This window comes from Oncorhynchus mykiss, chromosome Y (assembly GCF_013265735.2).
Source record: "Oncorhynchus mykiss isolate Arlee chromosome Y, USDA_OmykA_1.1, whole genome shotgun sequence".
NCBI classification, from domain to species: Eukaryota; Metazoa; Chordata; class Actinopteri; order Salmoniformes; family Salmonidae; genus Oncorhynchus; species Oncorhynchus mykiss.
This window is the reverse complement of record NC_048593.1, coordinates 13,857,116-13,873,632: the sequence shown is the minus strand read 5'-3', so window position 1 is coordinate 13,873,632 and position 16,517 is coordinate 13,857,116. Positions and strand designations below refer to the sequence as shown.

At 41.2% G+C, this 16,517-nt stretch overlaps 1 protein-coding gene across 1 annotated transcript in view; it reads left to right on the top strand.

The window, feature by feature from the left end:
* Nucleotides 1-3,762: 3,762 nt before the first annotated feature.
* Nucleotides 3,763-16,517, top strand: part of LOC110509327 (synaptic vesicle glycoprotein 2C) — a 62,464-nt gene continuing 49,709 nt past the window's right edge. Inside the window, exon 1 of the mRNA XM_036968060.1 lies at nt 3,763-3,947. The gene's annotated coding sequence lies outside the window, so the exon portion shown is untranslated. The remainder of the gene's footprint in view (nt 3,948-16,517) is intronic.

The window sequence follows — 16,517 nt, the reverse complement described above, 5'->3', positions numbered from 1 at the left end:
TGTAGTAAACTATAGCCTAATCATAGGCCTATTTAGGAAGTACATTTCATTGGAAAGATAACTGCCCCATGCTTCTCCAACCATGCATAGTCTGTATCCTACTCTATTTAATTGAGATCACGCGCAAACCCGATCTCGCAGGTATGGCTACTGAACTGGAAGCAGCAAGAATGATGACAGGGACACTATGTTTCGCATAGTCCTATAGGATATAGGTGACCTTTTAGGAGGACGATTTGAAGTCAGAGAGAAATAAATGGGTAATCATTACTTAATGAAAATGAAAAGGCTCAACGCTCGCTCACCATAGTAGCCTAACCTATGTACGCGTTGTGCCTTTTCGTTTTCAATTATTGCCTTTTTTGATTGCACTTCGACTCACGTTGGTTGACAACGCCCTTCCCTTCTTTCCATTATCAATGTTTATTTACAGGCACAGTAGTAAACTACAGTCTAATCATATTTAAGGTAATATATTCAACCTCTTGGTGATGTCATTCGGAAAACACAATGTCTGCTATGCGGATGACACACAGCTGTACATTTTGATGAACATTGGTGAAGCCCCAAAATTGACTACCCTGGAAGCCTATGTTTCAGACATAAGGAAGTGGATGGCGGCACATATTTTGCTTTAAAACTTGAACAAAACAGAGATGCTAGTTCTAGGTCTCAAGAAACAAAAGAGATCTACTGTTGGATCTTTGTGATTTTTGTGAAGCCTGTGCTGGTTGAAAAAGTATTTTGATGTGGGGCGCTGTCCTCAGATAATCGCATGGTATGCTTTCGCCGTAAAGCCTTTTTGAAATCTGATTAACAAGAAGTTAAGCTTTTAAATGATATAAGACACTTGTATGTTCATGAATGTTTAATATTACGATTTTGTAATTTGAATTTGGCGCCCTGCAATTTCACCGGATGTGATCCCGCTAGCGGAACACCTAGCCCAAAGAGGTATTTTAAGAATGTGAAATGTCAGAATAATAGTAGAGAGAATGATTTATTTCAGCTTTTATTTCTTTCATCACATACCCAGTGGGTCAGAAGTTTACATACACTCAATTAGTATTTGGTAGCATTGACTTTAAATTGTTTAATTTGGGTCAAACGTTTCGGGTAGCCTTCCACAAGCTTCTCACAATAAGTTGGGTGAATTCTGGCCCATTCCTCCTGACAGAGCTGGTGTAACTGAGTCAGGTTTGTAGGCCTCCTTGCTCGCACACACTTTTTCAGTTCTGCCCCACAAATGTTCTCTATGATTGAGGTCAGGGCTTTGTGATGGCCACTCCAATACCATGATTTTGTTGTCCTTAAGCCATTTTGCCACAACTTTGGAAGTATGCTTGGAGTCATTGTCCATTTGGAAGACCCATTTGCGATCAAGCTTTAACTTCCTGACTGATGTCTTGAGATGTTGCTTCAATATATCCATATAATTGTTCTACTCATGATGCCATCTATTTTGTGAAGTGCACCAGTTCCTCCTGCAGCAATGCACCCCCACAACATGATGCTGCCACCCCCGTGCTTCACAGTTGGGATGGTGTTCTTCGGCTTGCAAACCTCCCACTTTTTCCTACAAACATAACGATGGTCATTATGACCAAACAGTTTTTCTATTTTTGTTTCGTCAGACCAGAGGACATTTCTCCAAAAAGTACAATCTTTGTCCCCAATGTGCAGTTGCAAACCGTAGTCTGGCTTTTTATTGGCGGTTTTGGAGCAGTGGCTTCTTCCTTGCTGAGTGGCCTTTCAGGTTATGCCGATATAGAACTTGTTTTACTGTGGATATAGATACTTTTGTACCTGTTTCCTCCAGCATCTTCACAAGGTCCTTTGCTATTGTTCAGGGACTGATTTGCACTTTTCGCACCAAAGTACGTTAATCTCTAGGAGACAGAACGTGTATCCTTCCTGAGTGGTATGACGGCTTTCTGGAATTTTCCAAGCTTTTTAAAGGCACAGTCAACTTAGTGTATGTAAACTTCTGACCCACTGGAATTGTGATACAGTGAATTATAAGTTAAATAATCTGTCTGTAAACAATTGTTGGAAAAATGAATTGTGTCGTGCACAAAGTAGATGTCCTAACAGACTTGCCAAAACAATAGTTTGTTGACAAGAAATTTGTGGAGTGGTTGAAACACTTAGGTTGGAGTCATTAAACCTTGTTTATGTAAACTTCCGACTTCAACTGTATATCACTGGATTTTATTTATTACAAGATTAAGGTTATACTGGGCAACTTTCATAAGGTCTGCATGCCTTATATGGAATACAGTATGACAAAAAGGAGTCTGTATTAAAAACATGCCCACGTCAGGGGACATACCTATTTAGGCGATCCCTACCTGCTGGGCTGCTCATTCCTGGACCTGGAGGTCTGCTGTCCTGTCCTAACACACCCCAAACCAATAATGAATGTTTTGCTAAGATCCTAAAGCTGAGTGGTGTGTGTTGGGTTGGAGCGCTGCAGGGCCGTGGACCCCTAGAGACAGGGTGGGGCGACCCAGCTATATTGTGTGTAAGTAAAAATAGCTTTACATTACTATTAGTCCTATGAGATTAATTAGATGGAGGATTTGCTGTTTCTGTGTGTTAATGTATATTTGATGTGTATGTGTTTTATTTTGTTTTGTTGTTTTGTTTCCAAACCTTTCCCTTGGGAATATTTCTTTTTAATGCAGGCAGCTTGGGCTGGCTGGTCGGTCTGGCTGAAAATGTATATAGAGGATGTTTTAACAAAGACAATCAAAAGTCTTTGTATTTCTTTTTACGCTATTGGTTAAAGGTGCAACACCATATTTATTATTGAATGACCTTTGATCTCATTCAGTCTTATGAATCACTTAAACATATTTAATAATGATCTCTTACCTAACTTGATGACTGTGGCTTATTTTGCCTACTTTTTGTTCTAAATAGAGATGGCATATTGGATTGTGTAAAAATGCAGGAAATTTGCTTAAAATGCCTCAAAATAATCATGGGGTTGGACCCCCAGAGCCCTTGCCAGGTTATGTCCCCCCACTACTAAAACCAAAGTGGCACCTCTGGCATAATAGAACTGAGCTGCAGGGGCCCTCTCTATCTTTCCCGCTGTACCTACTATATTAAGCAGGCAGCATCAGCTCAGTAGTGGCCAAACTTCTGGAGTGACTTCTCTCAGAATATATCTCTATCGTTATACATCATTCACATTACCATGTACGATGAATAAACGTCTTATAGACTCACTAGCAAGTTTTATTCATATTGATTCAGACTGTTTTCAGTCAACTTGAACACTTATACTAATTGTAAAACGAAATGCGTAACGAGTCTGATTTCCTATGCAGTTGTAATAAACATGATGTGTCTCTTGATCGCGAATATTCGCTGTTAGATGTTGTGGCCTATTCCTCTGCCTCAAAGTATTGCTTAATTATTTTAATGTCCTCTCAACGTAGCAGACAGTGTCCCATCCAACCCTCACCCCTCCACGCATCAGATACTGGACAGATTGTTCCATTATAGGGGATTGCCCACTACTATTATTGATTTCATTCACCCCATTCCATCGTAGGCTAGGATAATGGATATGAAATGAAAAATACAATACAAAGATATGTACACCTTTATAAATCCCGGAGTGTCTCTTGGGACTCAAAAATCAATCAACACAGACTACACCCCGAATGTGTAGTACTCGCTCTCTCTCTCTCTCTCTCTCTGTTTTTCTTTCCCTCTCGGCGTCTCTTCTCTTTATTGGAGTACTGCAGAGGCACCGCTGCATCGTGCATCGTGCAGGAGAGGGGAAGAAAAAAGACAAGAGAAATAGCACTCCTTGCGCGGTCACTAACTACCTCAGTTTCTGCGTCGCGAGGGAAAACAGGAAATATCCGCGGGAAAAGGCATACAGCTGGCTCCCTGCGCTGTTTTACCGAAATGTCCATTTTCTGTAGTCTGTGAGTATAGTTGTTTTCCTCTCTTTATACTTACATTTGACTTCAACTCTTTGATGCAAACCCTGTGTATTGCGAGTGGCCTATCCCAGTGATTCCTTTTTATTTTTTGCCAGGTTTACAGTTGGATAAATGTATATTTGAAATGTATATAAAACCGTAGTGGGTACTCTGCACTAGATTATCTCACCAATAGCTCGAAATAGGCTATTTATTGTCACGCGTGATAAGACATGAATGGAATAAGACGTTCGCATATTTTAGGAAAACTTTAAAAAGGTATGTCACGTTTCTAAACTTCAAACGGTGTAGTTTGCCATCCGCTGTCCTCGGTGTAATTCAGCAGCTGTCGCTGTTGGAGAGGGACACTTTGATCAACACGTCTCACTCACCCTGCTGAGATCACAACACCGTACATGAATTATCACACATTTAGCTCTATTCATGTAGGCTACTCTAGGCTACAATATGCTTAATTTATTTAAATAAAATTTATATTCTTGTGCTTTTTAAACTCTAACGGTTTTGCAGAAAGGTAATTGACTTATTAACGAATTCCCACTCTCTTTCATTCAAATAACAACATGTTGGACTGAAGGACTGATTTAAAAAACACAATACAAAGATATTTACACCTTTATAAGTCCCTGAGCGTCTCTTGGGACTCATCAATCAATCAACATACATTACAACGAATTTGTATTACTCTCCCTCTCGATCCCTCTCACTGCGCACAAACACACACACACATAATGCATAAAGAGAACAGATCCATCTACAGCAGAGCGAGCGAGAAATAGATAGAGTTTGATGCAGATAGTAGCCTAGATTCATAGACTAGGCGTAACATAGTAAATATAAATTAGTATGGTGTGTTATGTTTGGTATGGTTATATAAGACAAGGTTACTTGTTAAAGGAACATTTAAATGAATGGGTTGGGTGTATAGCGCAAACGTCCAGCAAACCAAGGGTTGAGCGTTCGAATCTCATCATGGACAACTTTAGCATTTTAGCTAATTTGCAACTACTCAATTTGTTAGCTAACCCTAACATTAACCTAACTCATAGCCTAGCTAACAATAGCCACCGAGCCACCTAGCTAACGTTAAACACACCAAATGCATAATATATCATACTGTACTTATTGCAAATTCGTAACATATTGTACTAATTGCAATTCATAACATATACAAAATACAGGAGCATGTGCCTTGGGTTAAGTGCCTTGCTCAAGGGCACATTGACCGTTTTTTCAACTAGGCTCAGAGACGCGAAAGCGCTTAAACCACAACGCTACCTGCCACTGAGTCGTCTGGAGACAGGAGAGCAGTTAGAGGATAGAGGAGGATGGAGGTTTGATTCCCCTCCACAATGTCAGGACAAGCCCTAGAATCTCATTACAGAACGCGGCTTTCGTCAAAAGGCCGGCCGGTGATTGATGTCCTTCCTGGCCGGGTTTACTGTGACCAAGCAGCGCAGCCTCTCACGAGCCAATAGGACCGCGGTAGTAAAGGGGGAACCCGTGGTGCGTGAAACGACCAGCAGAGAGAGGGGGGTGGGTAGAGCGAGAGAGAGAGAAAAGCAAGAGAGGAAGAGAGAAAGAAGGAGAGAAAGAACACTCAAGATAGTCTCTCTCGGCCCAGTACTACTATCTCTGCTTCCATTGTTAGTGCTGAACATATACAACATCCCGCGGTCTCTCTATGTACTGTAACATTGGCGATGAGTCCGTTTGATGGAGACCGACACTAAACAGTTGAAACAGTTAATTATGGGAGCTTGAGCGGGACTGAACGTGGGCGTATTGACATTTCCCTGGCTCAGCTATACATCGCGTGTGTGTCCCAAATGGCACCCTTTTCCCTATAGTGCGCTCCTTTTGACAATAATCCCCTATGGGCCTTGGGAATAGGGTGCCATTTGGGACAGAAGACTGGAGAACGTTATCTGGCTACCAGACAGATATCTACCTTAATTAACTCAATGTTGGCTGTAAATTGGAATAGAGGTATATATCAACGTTGGAATAGAGTGTATCAACTCATGAATAGATTGTTCCATTGATTATAGTAGTCACATTTAATGTAATTTGGTCTTTCTATAAACTAGGGTACCAGTGAAGAGTTACAATGCTGGACAACTTGTTACAGCGGAAGTCGTTCCTAATAATCTGTCACTTTGTTTAATGTCATTACATCAAGATATAAGGGGGAAACATAGCTATATTCCATACAATTCACGAGTTGATTTAAAACCTATGTCTAACCCTTTATCATGGCTGGTGTCTTGACGGATTTGTCGAAAATCGTGTGACATAAAACATGATTTTTCTGTCTTTGCATTTATGGCAGAATAAGATGTCGCTATATCATATATTAACTATTAATTAGTTAAACTATACATTGAATTTGAACCCTGTAAGAATACTGGATCTAGCTGTGGGACATCTCAGAAATGCAGTGTAACTATGTAACATTTCATGTTTTCATGGGCATACAAATCCAAAATAATAAATGCGATTGCAAAATCGAATGCTTCTAACCGAAAGAGTCATATTACCTTGATAATTCAAACCTAATTCGATACAGTCATTAACGTGGTTGATCAATAATTATGTATAATACTTGTTGGATGCACACTTGGTGTTGAGCTGCAATTATACTGTGATCATTTCACACATCATCATCTGATCCAGTAAGGAACGTTCAAGCGAGGAACAGCTGCTGTGATAGCGCATGCAATGCTACGACAGCCCAAGTGCTGAAAAAAAGGTGTTCGCTAGGAATGTCCAGAATATTTTGGTGTCTCATTCGTTAAACAGGTGAAGTCAGTTGTGACTGGATTCACCGTTGGATCGAATATCCATAGTGAATTGATGGTCATCATCTCTTGTCTGCTGGATTTACAGCAAGGTCTCCTTAGATTTGACAGAGAAAGCATCAAGGTAATGAGTTCACGTTTTCATGTTTTTAGGCCTGGGATTGAACACGTGTGTACGATAGATTATTGCGTAACACCATTCCTATGAATTATTCCTCATATAATGACAACACATTACATAGCCTAGTGGGCTTCTTCACACTATGATCTGGTAATGAAATAACATGACGAATACATTTTGTTCTCCATGTTAGACCTGCAAATTTAAACAACACGGGGCTTGAAGTTGCCTACTTGAATTTGAATTTGGAGCTCCGAAATTCAAGTAGTAATAGGCCTACCTTGAAATTCAGATATTTCCTCAATTTGGTTCTTGAAAAGTCCTTCTAATTATTGTAGCCAATTTCTAAGTTCTCCTTCATTCTCTTCTTTTTTGATACGTTTTTGTGAGAGATGTGACCAGTTTCGGGTTGTTTCCCGCCGCTTCAATTGACGGGTGTTGTTGCGCTAATCTGTTGCGGTGAAACCACGTGCGCTTATTATGAGGATGACAATATCTATTGTTGGCTTCAACTTGGCTTCTCATAAAAATCTTCCCATTACAAAAGTAACCTGGTTTTTGGTCGTTTTCTCATTATAAAAACAGATGGCGAGATTAATGTTACCGCTATTCATGGTTTTATTATGTTTGCCTGTGTCGGCAACATAGTCTTCAGAAATCCGGCATCGAAGCGTTCATTCAATTAATTTAGTCAGGCAAGTACACATTATTCTCACATATTTTAGGTATATAATAATAATTATAAAATCAATGCATTGACAAGGCCTAAACAATGAATTGTTCTGAAAGTGTGTTAATTGCCTACTTATTTATTTATTTGTACACTTTTTGCATGTTTTTTGTTGGTGCGGGGGTGTTCTATATTAAGCCCTATATGTACATCTAAATTATGGCATTTTAGTCATTTAGCAGATGCTCTTATCTAGATCGTTTTACTGGAGTAATTAAGGTTAAGTGCCTTGCTCAAGGGCACATGGACATATATTTAACCTAGTCGAATTGGGGATTCAAACCAGCAACCTTTAGGTTACTGGCCCAATGCTCTTAGCCACCAGGCTAACTGCTCCACAATTGAATAACATTGAGGTATTTGAAAATACAATTAAGTGCTTGAGAATGTCCCTGAATGGCCTTGAATTTGACTTGCCAATGTCTGTATCAACCTTGCTTAAAGGATGTATTGTCCAAGGCCGATGTTGAAATTGGAGTTATGGGTCAGTTTGCATATATTCCTCTATTCCTGGAGCTGCATAAAAATATTTTTTTATTTTTGTTTCAAACCATTTAGAAATGTTGAGCCCAATGTCACACATTGGCCCCATTATTGATGGAAAGACCCAATTCCATTTGGATACTTATATGTTATGGTCTTTATGTCAGTATTGTTACTTACATTGAACGCAGACTGCGAGCCAGGCCTAATCGCCCAAACATCAGTGCCCGACCTCACTAATGCTCTTGTGGCTGAATGGAAGAAAGTCCCCGCAGTAATGTTCCAACATCTAGTGGAAAGCCTTCCCAGAAGAGTGGAGGCTGTTATATCAGCAAAGGGGGGGCCAACTCCATATTAATACCCATGATTTTGGAATGAGATGTCCAACGAGCAGGTGTCCATGTAGTGCTTGTGATAGTCATTGCTAAACAACACACACACAAACACACACACACACACACACACACACACACACACACACACACACACACACACACACACACACACACACACACACACACACACACACACACACACACACACACACACATGCACACACACACAGTCCTCAGTGCCTCTATGAAACCAGTTTGATCTCTTACAGCTGTTGTGCAGTCATCCCCAGCAGCCAGTCAACCCACACAGCCATCCATCACCATATTACTGCATGCAGCCAGGCAGCTTGGTGGGTGTGTGTGCGTGCCCACGTGTGTGTCCTGAGACTATGAGAGCTTTCGTGCAGTGTGTGTGTGTGACTCCATAAATACATAATTGAGTCCCAGTGTAATGAATGGTTGTTATACTGCCCTTTGTCTTTAGCAGTCAGTAACCAATCACCAAACAACGCTATGTGGAGTACAGTAGGGAGACACACGAAATGTCGCAATGTGACATCACTGAGACTGTGACATCATAGCCCCAAGAGAGACAGAGCAGTGAATTTACACATAACCTTTTCAGCCAGTACTTTTTCACCTCACCTCTGGACCAATCATAATATATATATATATATATATATATATATATATATATATAGTTTTCTTGTTTTTTATTTATATTTTCCAATTGATGCAGGATGATTAAGAACAAGCCTGTACTGTAACCTTTGATGCCCCTGAGAGGTAGAGTTTTGGGGTTGGCTGGGATGAGATGATTAAAGGGGGAGTGAGAGCATGGGGAAACCACGTCTGATGCTACTGCAGTATCCTGCAGCTACCTAGACAAGAGGACGGGTGTCGTTCCTTCTTCAAACATCCTTATAAGGAAACATCGCCACCCTGCACACACACACACATTCACTCCCTGAGGAATACCTGGGTAGTGTTCAGAAAGCATGAAAAACAGGAGGAAACAGGGTTTTTTTTTTTACGGAAAATGTACTACATGTATCTAAACAGTTCTCTCCAATCAGAATACAGATTTTTCTTTTAAAAACGTTTTCTGTTTGCAACCCTGGTTGGATATGGAAAGCTGCATGTTAGTCATTGAGCAGACACTCTTATCCAGAGCGACTTAGAGGAGCAATTAGGTTTAAGTTTGTATTTTTATTTTATCCCACCATCTCCTACAGAATGGGAAAAATCTCCCCTGCTCTTTGATTCACAGTGTGTGTGCATGCGCGTGTGTCCGTGCGTACGTGTGTGTGTGTGTGCGTTCGTGCATGCACGTGTGTGTGTGATTAATGAAGGTGGCTGGGTGGCGTCAGCGGGCCATGACAGCCCCAGTAGGAGGAAATCATTTGTCCCCCTCAGCAGGCTCCTGATTCCAGCCAGCAGGAAATGTGCTGATTGCTTAAAACACATCTTGAGGCTGCGGCGGCTATATTAACCCCAATCACTGCACTAGGCATAGCAGCTACGCAGGGAGAGAGACGTGGAAAGGCATTTGACTCTGGTTTTGAAATTGGAAGGGTAAAGTGTGTGTGTGTGTGTGTGTGATTTTCTGTTCGCACCTGCGTCAGTGTGTGTTTATACTGATGTACCATATAAATCCATAGTGTGTTATCTGGGAAGCTCAAGGTGCATAGTGGTGATTTATAAATGTCAGCATTTAATGACCATTAGCATATTAACTGTATGTAGGAAGGAATGGATCCACCATCATACGTAATGAAATGTCAACAGACAGACATACAAGGCCTTTAAGTCCCAGATTGCCTGTATGAAGATGACTTTGAAGCGTTTTTACACTGTAGAGAGAGAGAGAGAGAGGGAGAGAGGGGGAGAGGGAGAGAAGGGGAGAGGGAGAAAGAAGGACAGTGTGGTAAAGTGAAGAGTCTTTCAATCAACCTTTGCTAAAACATTTCACAGGCATTCCTATTCCACAGTCTACATTCCACCCCTACCTTGGCTGCTTGGTTATCCCATCCTCACCGTTTTGTAAAAGGTGTGCCTAAATTAGTCAGGCAGAGTTAATCAGCTATTCCCTCATCCTTCCCCCCTGGGTGCAAAACCTCAGCCTCCAGTGTGATTTTGGTCTGTTGTCCTGGTCTGACCCCCACTGAGCCGTCAGACACTGTGTTAGGAAAGCAGGAGTACTGTCATGGATTTTAGGGAACTTGTCTAACATCCCAAATGATACACTGTTCCCTATATAGTGCAGTACTTTTCACCAGGGGCCATGTAGAGAATAGGGAGCTATTTAGGACGCGGCCTCCGAGACGGCTCTCTCCTCTCTAGATGGGCTAGATGAACAGGAAGTAAAGATATCTTTGTGTTTGCTGTCTTGGTGGTACATTATTGCTGTATGTTTATGGTTTGTTGCATTGTGGTTGAGATATTGTACTTTTTTTATTGGACTGGGTTGATTGGTGCAGTGAAGTAGAAAGATACACCACATGACGTGGTTGTGTGAACACACGTCACATACTATACACATACAGTACACATGCTGCATGGGCACACACATGCGCACGCACGCACGCACGCACGCACACGCACACACACACACACACACACACAAGACTACCTTCTACACTACACACACAGACATCTTCACACGAACACACACATAGACATCTTCACACGAACACACACACACACACACACACCAAATCCACCAGCAAAGACAAAGTTAGTCAGAACAACGCTGCTTTCCACTCCATTTGACTGCTGCAATGCAGCAAAATCTCCAGGGCTGGTTGAGGTTGGTCTAAAACCCAGCTTCAATGCTCCTGGTAGCATGACAGATGCATCCTCATGTCTTATCTCAGCCCTAGGACAAGAGGTTAGCACAAACACCATACATCATCCTGTCATGTGCCTATACAGGGGCCTCAACCCACACTCACCCCTCTCTACATATGAAGGCTACTACGCTCCACTCTAGACTTCTTCTGTATACGCACAGTATACATGTACAGTGCATTCGGAAAGTATTCAAACCCCTTCGCTTTTTTTAAAACATTTTGTTACGTTACAGCCTCATTATAAAATTGCTCAAATCTTTTTTTTCCCCTCATCAATTTACATACAATACCCCATAATGACAAAGCAAAAACTGTTTTTTAGAACATTTGCAAATGTATTAAAAACAAAAAACAGAAAGATCATATTTACATAAGTATTCAGACCCTTTACTCAGTACTTTGTTGAGGCACCTTTTGGCAGCGATTACAGCCTTGAGTCTTCTTGGGTATGATGCTACAAGCTTGGCACACCTGTATTTAGGGAGTTTCTCCCATTCTTCTCTACAGATCCTCTCATGCTCTGTCAGGTTGGATGGGGAGTGTCACAGCACAGCTTTTTTCAGGTGTCTCCAGAGATGTTCGGTCGGGGTTCAAGTTCGGGCTCTGGCTGGGCCACTCCAGGACATTCAGAGACTTGTCCCGAAGCCACTCCTGCATTGTCTTGGCTGTGTGCTCAGTATCAACTTCCAACCCAACTTTGCTATTAAGTTACATTTTTCATGTTGACTTTGTTGTACAGAAAGTTCATACTATTATCACATATTTGACCCAGCACCTCTTTTCAATCTTATATAGCAACATTAGAAATAGTGTGTTTTACATTGGATAAAAGTACAGACTCACAGCTACAACATTGTATATCATAGACTGCAGTTGAGGAACAATGGGGAAGTAATTATGCTTTGAAAGTGAATAAACTTGTAACCCCACTTGTCTTGAATGTTTTGGTACACCCTGCTTGAGAGCTCTCCTTTGTCTATTCCCACTCAGCATTGTTCACACCCTCTTATCGCCTTAATCCCACCCATCTCTTCAAGGATTCACATGCGAGGCCATGTGCTAAACAGGGCGAGTAAGGCAGTGTAGTAAACAAGCAACGATTTCAAGACTAAACGTGGTGAAAATAGTAGCCTACAATAAAGAAAAACCCAAGGTAAAAAAAATATATTTATCTCGTCCTTGGCCTACATCGTAATCTAGGTCATGTTGTTCTTCACATTACCTTCTCTGGTGAACACACACTATATCAAATGAAATTCAAGTTTGTTTGTCACATGCACAGGATACAGCAGGTGTAAAGAGTACAGTGAAACGGTTACTTGCATATTTCCATAGTAACAATATAAAAAATAGAAAATAAAAAAAATACTATAACAAAAAGTGTCAATGCCAGTAGAGAAAGAACTAAATAATATACAGTATGTAGAAGAACAATATCAATAACGATATCAGTTATACTGGTGATAGATGAGGTAGTTACAGTACATCAGTTCACCTCCCAAGTTTAGATAATAAACAAATAACCTCATACAACGCAATGAAAATTATATTCACCTGAAGTGCTGGTACTGCTGTGTTAGCGGCCTGAAGTACGGAGTCAGGTATTGTTGCCAGCCATAGCTTTCCACCAGCACCGTACCATCCTCCAGTCCAACCAGCTGTGGGATGTTGACTTCACCACACCAGAAATCTCAGACAAAGTGTTCACTCTGGTGTTTTCCGAAGCGGTGCTTGATGAGGCCGAAGCACCAGTCGGGTGCAAACTTGTTGTGGCCTGTGATCAGGAAGTGAAGGTCCAGACTGTGATGGAGCTTGTGCACGGTCCGCCAGGCACAACACCAGAGTAAAAACTTGTTCTTGTTAAAAAGTATATGGGACCTGGCTGCAAAAAAAGAAAGAAAGTAAAACAATAGGGTCAGAAGGATTGTGCACCTGCAAACAACAACAAAATAACATTAGAGAAATGAAAATGCATTGTCACATCCCTGTCGGCCTGTCGTTACACAGTTCAGTGAAAGACGCATGCCTGCTTCCCTTGACTTTAACAGCATTTTGTTACGTTACAACCTTATTCTAAAATGATGAAATAAATAAAAAATCTCAGCAATCTACACAAAATTTCCGATAATGACAAAGCACAAAATGTTTGGGGATTTTTTTGCAATTTATAAAAATAAAAAAAAACAGAAATACCTTATTTACATAAGTATTCAGACCCTTTGCTATAAGACTCAAAATTGAGCTCAGGTGCATCCTGTTTCTATTGATCAAGATGTTTCTACAACTTGATTGGAGTCCGCCTGTGGTAAATTAAATTGATTGAACATTATTTGGAAAGGCACAGACCTGTCTATATAAGGTCCCACAGTTGACAGTGGATGTCAGAGCAAAAACCAACCCATGAGGTTGAAGGAGTTGTCCGTAAAGCACTGAGACAAGATTCTGTCTAGGCACAGATCTGGGGAATGGTACCAAAACATTTCTGCAGCATTGAAGGTCCCCAAGAACACCGTGGCCTTCATTATTCTTAAATGGAAGAAGTTTGGAACCACCAAGACTCTTCATAGAGCTGGCCACCCGGCCAAACTGAGCAATCGGAGGAGAAGGGCCTTGGTCAGAGAGTTGACCAAGAACACAATGGTTACTGTGATAGAGCTCGAGAATTCCTCTGGGAAGAACCTTCCAGAAGAACAACCATCTCTGCAGCACTCCACCAATCAGGCCTTTATGGTAGAGTGGCCAGACGGAAGCCACTCCTCAGTAAACGGCACATGACAGCACGCTTGGAGTTTGCCAAAAGGCACCCAAAGACTCTAAAACCATAATAAACAGGATTCTCTGTTCTGATGAAACCAAGATTGAACTCTTTGGCCTGAATGACAGCATCATGCTGTTGGAATGTTTTTCAGTGGCAGGGACTGGGAGAGTAGTCAGGATTAAAGGAAATATGAATGGAGCAAAGTACATAGAGTTCCTTGATGAAAACCTGCTCCAGAGCGCTCAGGACCTCAGACTGGCGCAAAGGTTCACCTTCCAAAAGGACAATGACGCTAAGCACACAGCCAAGACAACGCAGGAGTGGCTTCGGGACAAGTCTCTGAATGTCCTTTTGTGGCCCAGCCAGAGGTAAAATAAAAAAGAACAAATAAAATAAAGAGCCCGGACTTGAACCTTGATCAAACATCTCTGGAGAGACCTGAAAATAGCTGTGCAGCGACGCTCCCCATCCAACCTGACAGAGCTTGAGAGGATCTGCAGAGAAGAATGGGAGAAACTCCCCAAATAACAGTGTGCCGAGCTTGTGGCATCATACCCAAGAAGACTCAAGGCTATAATTGATGCCAAAGGTACTTCATCAAAGTACTGAGTAAAGGGTCTGAATACTTATTTAAATATGATATTTCCGTTTTTTTTAAATACATTTCCAAAAAATTATAAAAACCTGTTTTTACTTTGTCATTATGAGGTATTGTGTGTAGATTTACGAGGGTAAAAAATGATTTAATACATTTTAGAGTAACGCCGTAACATGACAAAATGTGGAAAAAGTCAAGGGGTCTGAATACTTCCCAAAAGCATTGTATATATAGTACCCGTCAAAATTTGACACCTACTCATTCAAGGGTTTTTCTTTATTTGTACTATTTTCTACATTTTTAGAATAATAGTGAAGACATCAAAACTATGAAATAACACATATGGAATCAGGTAGTAACCGTAAAAGTGTTAAACAAAGCTAAATATATTTTATATTTGAGATTCTTTAAAGTAGCCACACTTTGCCTTGATGACAGCTTTGCACACTCTTGGCATTCTCTCAACCAGCTTCACCTGGAATGCTTTTCCAACAGTCTTGAAGGAGTTCCCACATATGCTGAGCACTTGTTGGCTGCTTTTCCGTCCTTCTGCGATCTAACTCATCCCATACCAGCATGCTGTGGTAGCCATGCTGGTTAAATGTGCATTGAATTCTAAATAAATCACTGACAGTGTCACCCTCACACCATCATACATCCTCCTCCATGCTTCACGGTGGGAACCACACATACAGAGATCATCCATTCACCTACTCTGCGTCTCACAAAGATATGGCGGTTGGAACCAAAAATCAAAAATTTGGACTCATCAGAACAAAGGACAGATTTTCACCAGTCTAATGTCCATTGCTCTTGTTTATTGGCCCAAGCAAGCCTCTTTGTCTTATTGGTGTCCTTTAGTAGTGGTTTCTTTGAACAGTTGATGTTGAGATGTGTCTGTTACTTGAACTCTGTGAAGCATTTATTTGGGCTGCAATTTATGAGGCTGGTAAGTCTTATCCTCTGCAGCAGAGGTAAAACTCTCAATCTTCCTTTCCTGTGGCGGTTCTCATGAAAGCCAGTTTCATCATAGCGCTTGATGGTTTTTTGCGACTGCACTTGAAGAATCTTTCAAAGTTCTTCAATTTTTCCGCATTAACTGACCTTCATGTCTTAAAGTTATGATGGACTGTCATTTCTCTTTGCTTATTTGAGCTGTTCTTGCCATAATATGGACTTGATTAGGCTATAACTAGCAACGCAACCCTTGCCCGTACATATGGATGAATGCTTCTCCCTCTCTGTCATGGATGCCATGATTGCCCTTATTTGGAAGATGTAATCCGGAGACAGGTGTTTTATACAACAGCCTTCTACGTTCTCTTTTCGACTCCCTCTGCATTTGCAATCAAACGCTGTTTCCACTGGGCATTCCACTGATTTCGAAACATGGTCAACTTCTTCTGTGACAACAGCACTGTTGTTTGCCATGTCTTCCTCATCACTGTCATTAGAAGACTCTACAATGTTTTTGCCTAAATCAGGAATTTCCTCATCGTCTGATTCATTTTCAGTCAGATAGAATAAGCATGGCCCGATCGTCCTCCAGAAAGTAGTTCATCACAACTTTTCCCCACTGATCTTTGTCAATAGGGCCTGCTACATTCAGGGCAGCAATGTTGTTGAGAGCATTAGAAACACTTTTTAAGTTCTCCATGATATCTTTCAAAAAAGCTGCAGTAGCAAGGATGACCTACACATACTGATCAGCTCACGTTATAGACAGAAGCATGCTACATGGCAGACCAATCTGAACTCATCTCTCGGCATGTCCAGCCCATCCATTATCTCAGCCAATCATGGCTGGCGGGAAGGTTCCTGTCTTTATCCGTGGTGAAACCAACTAGGCTCGTAATTTCGTATTCGTATTTACA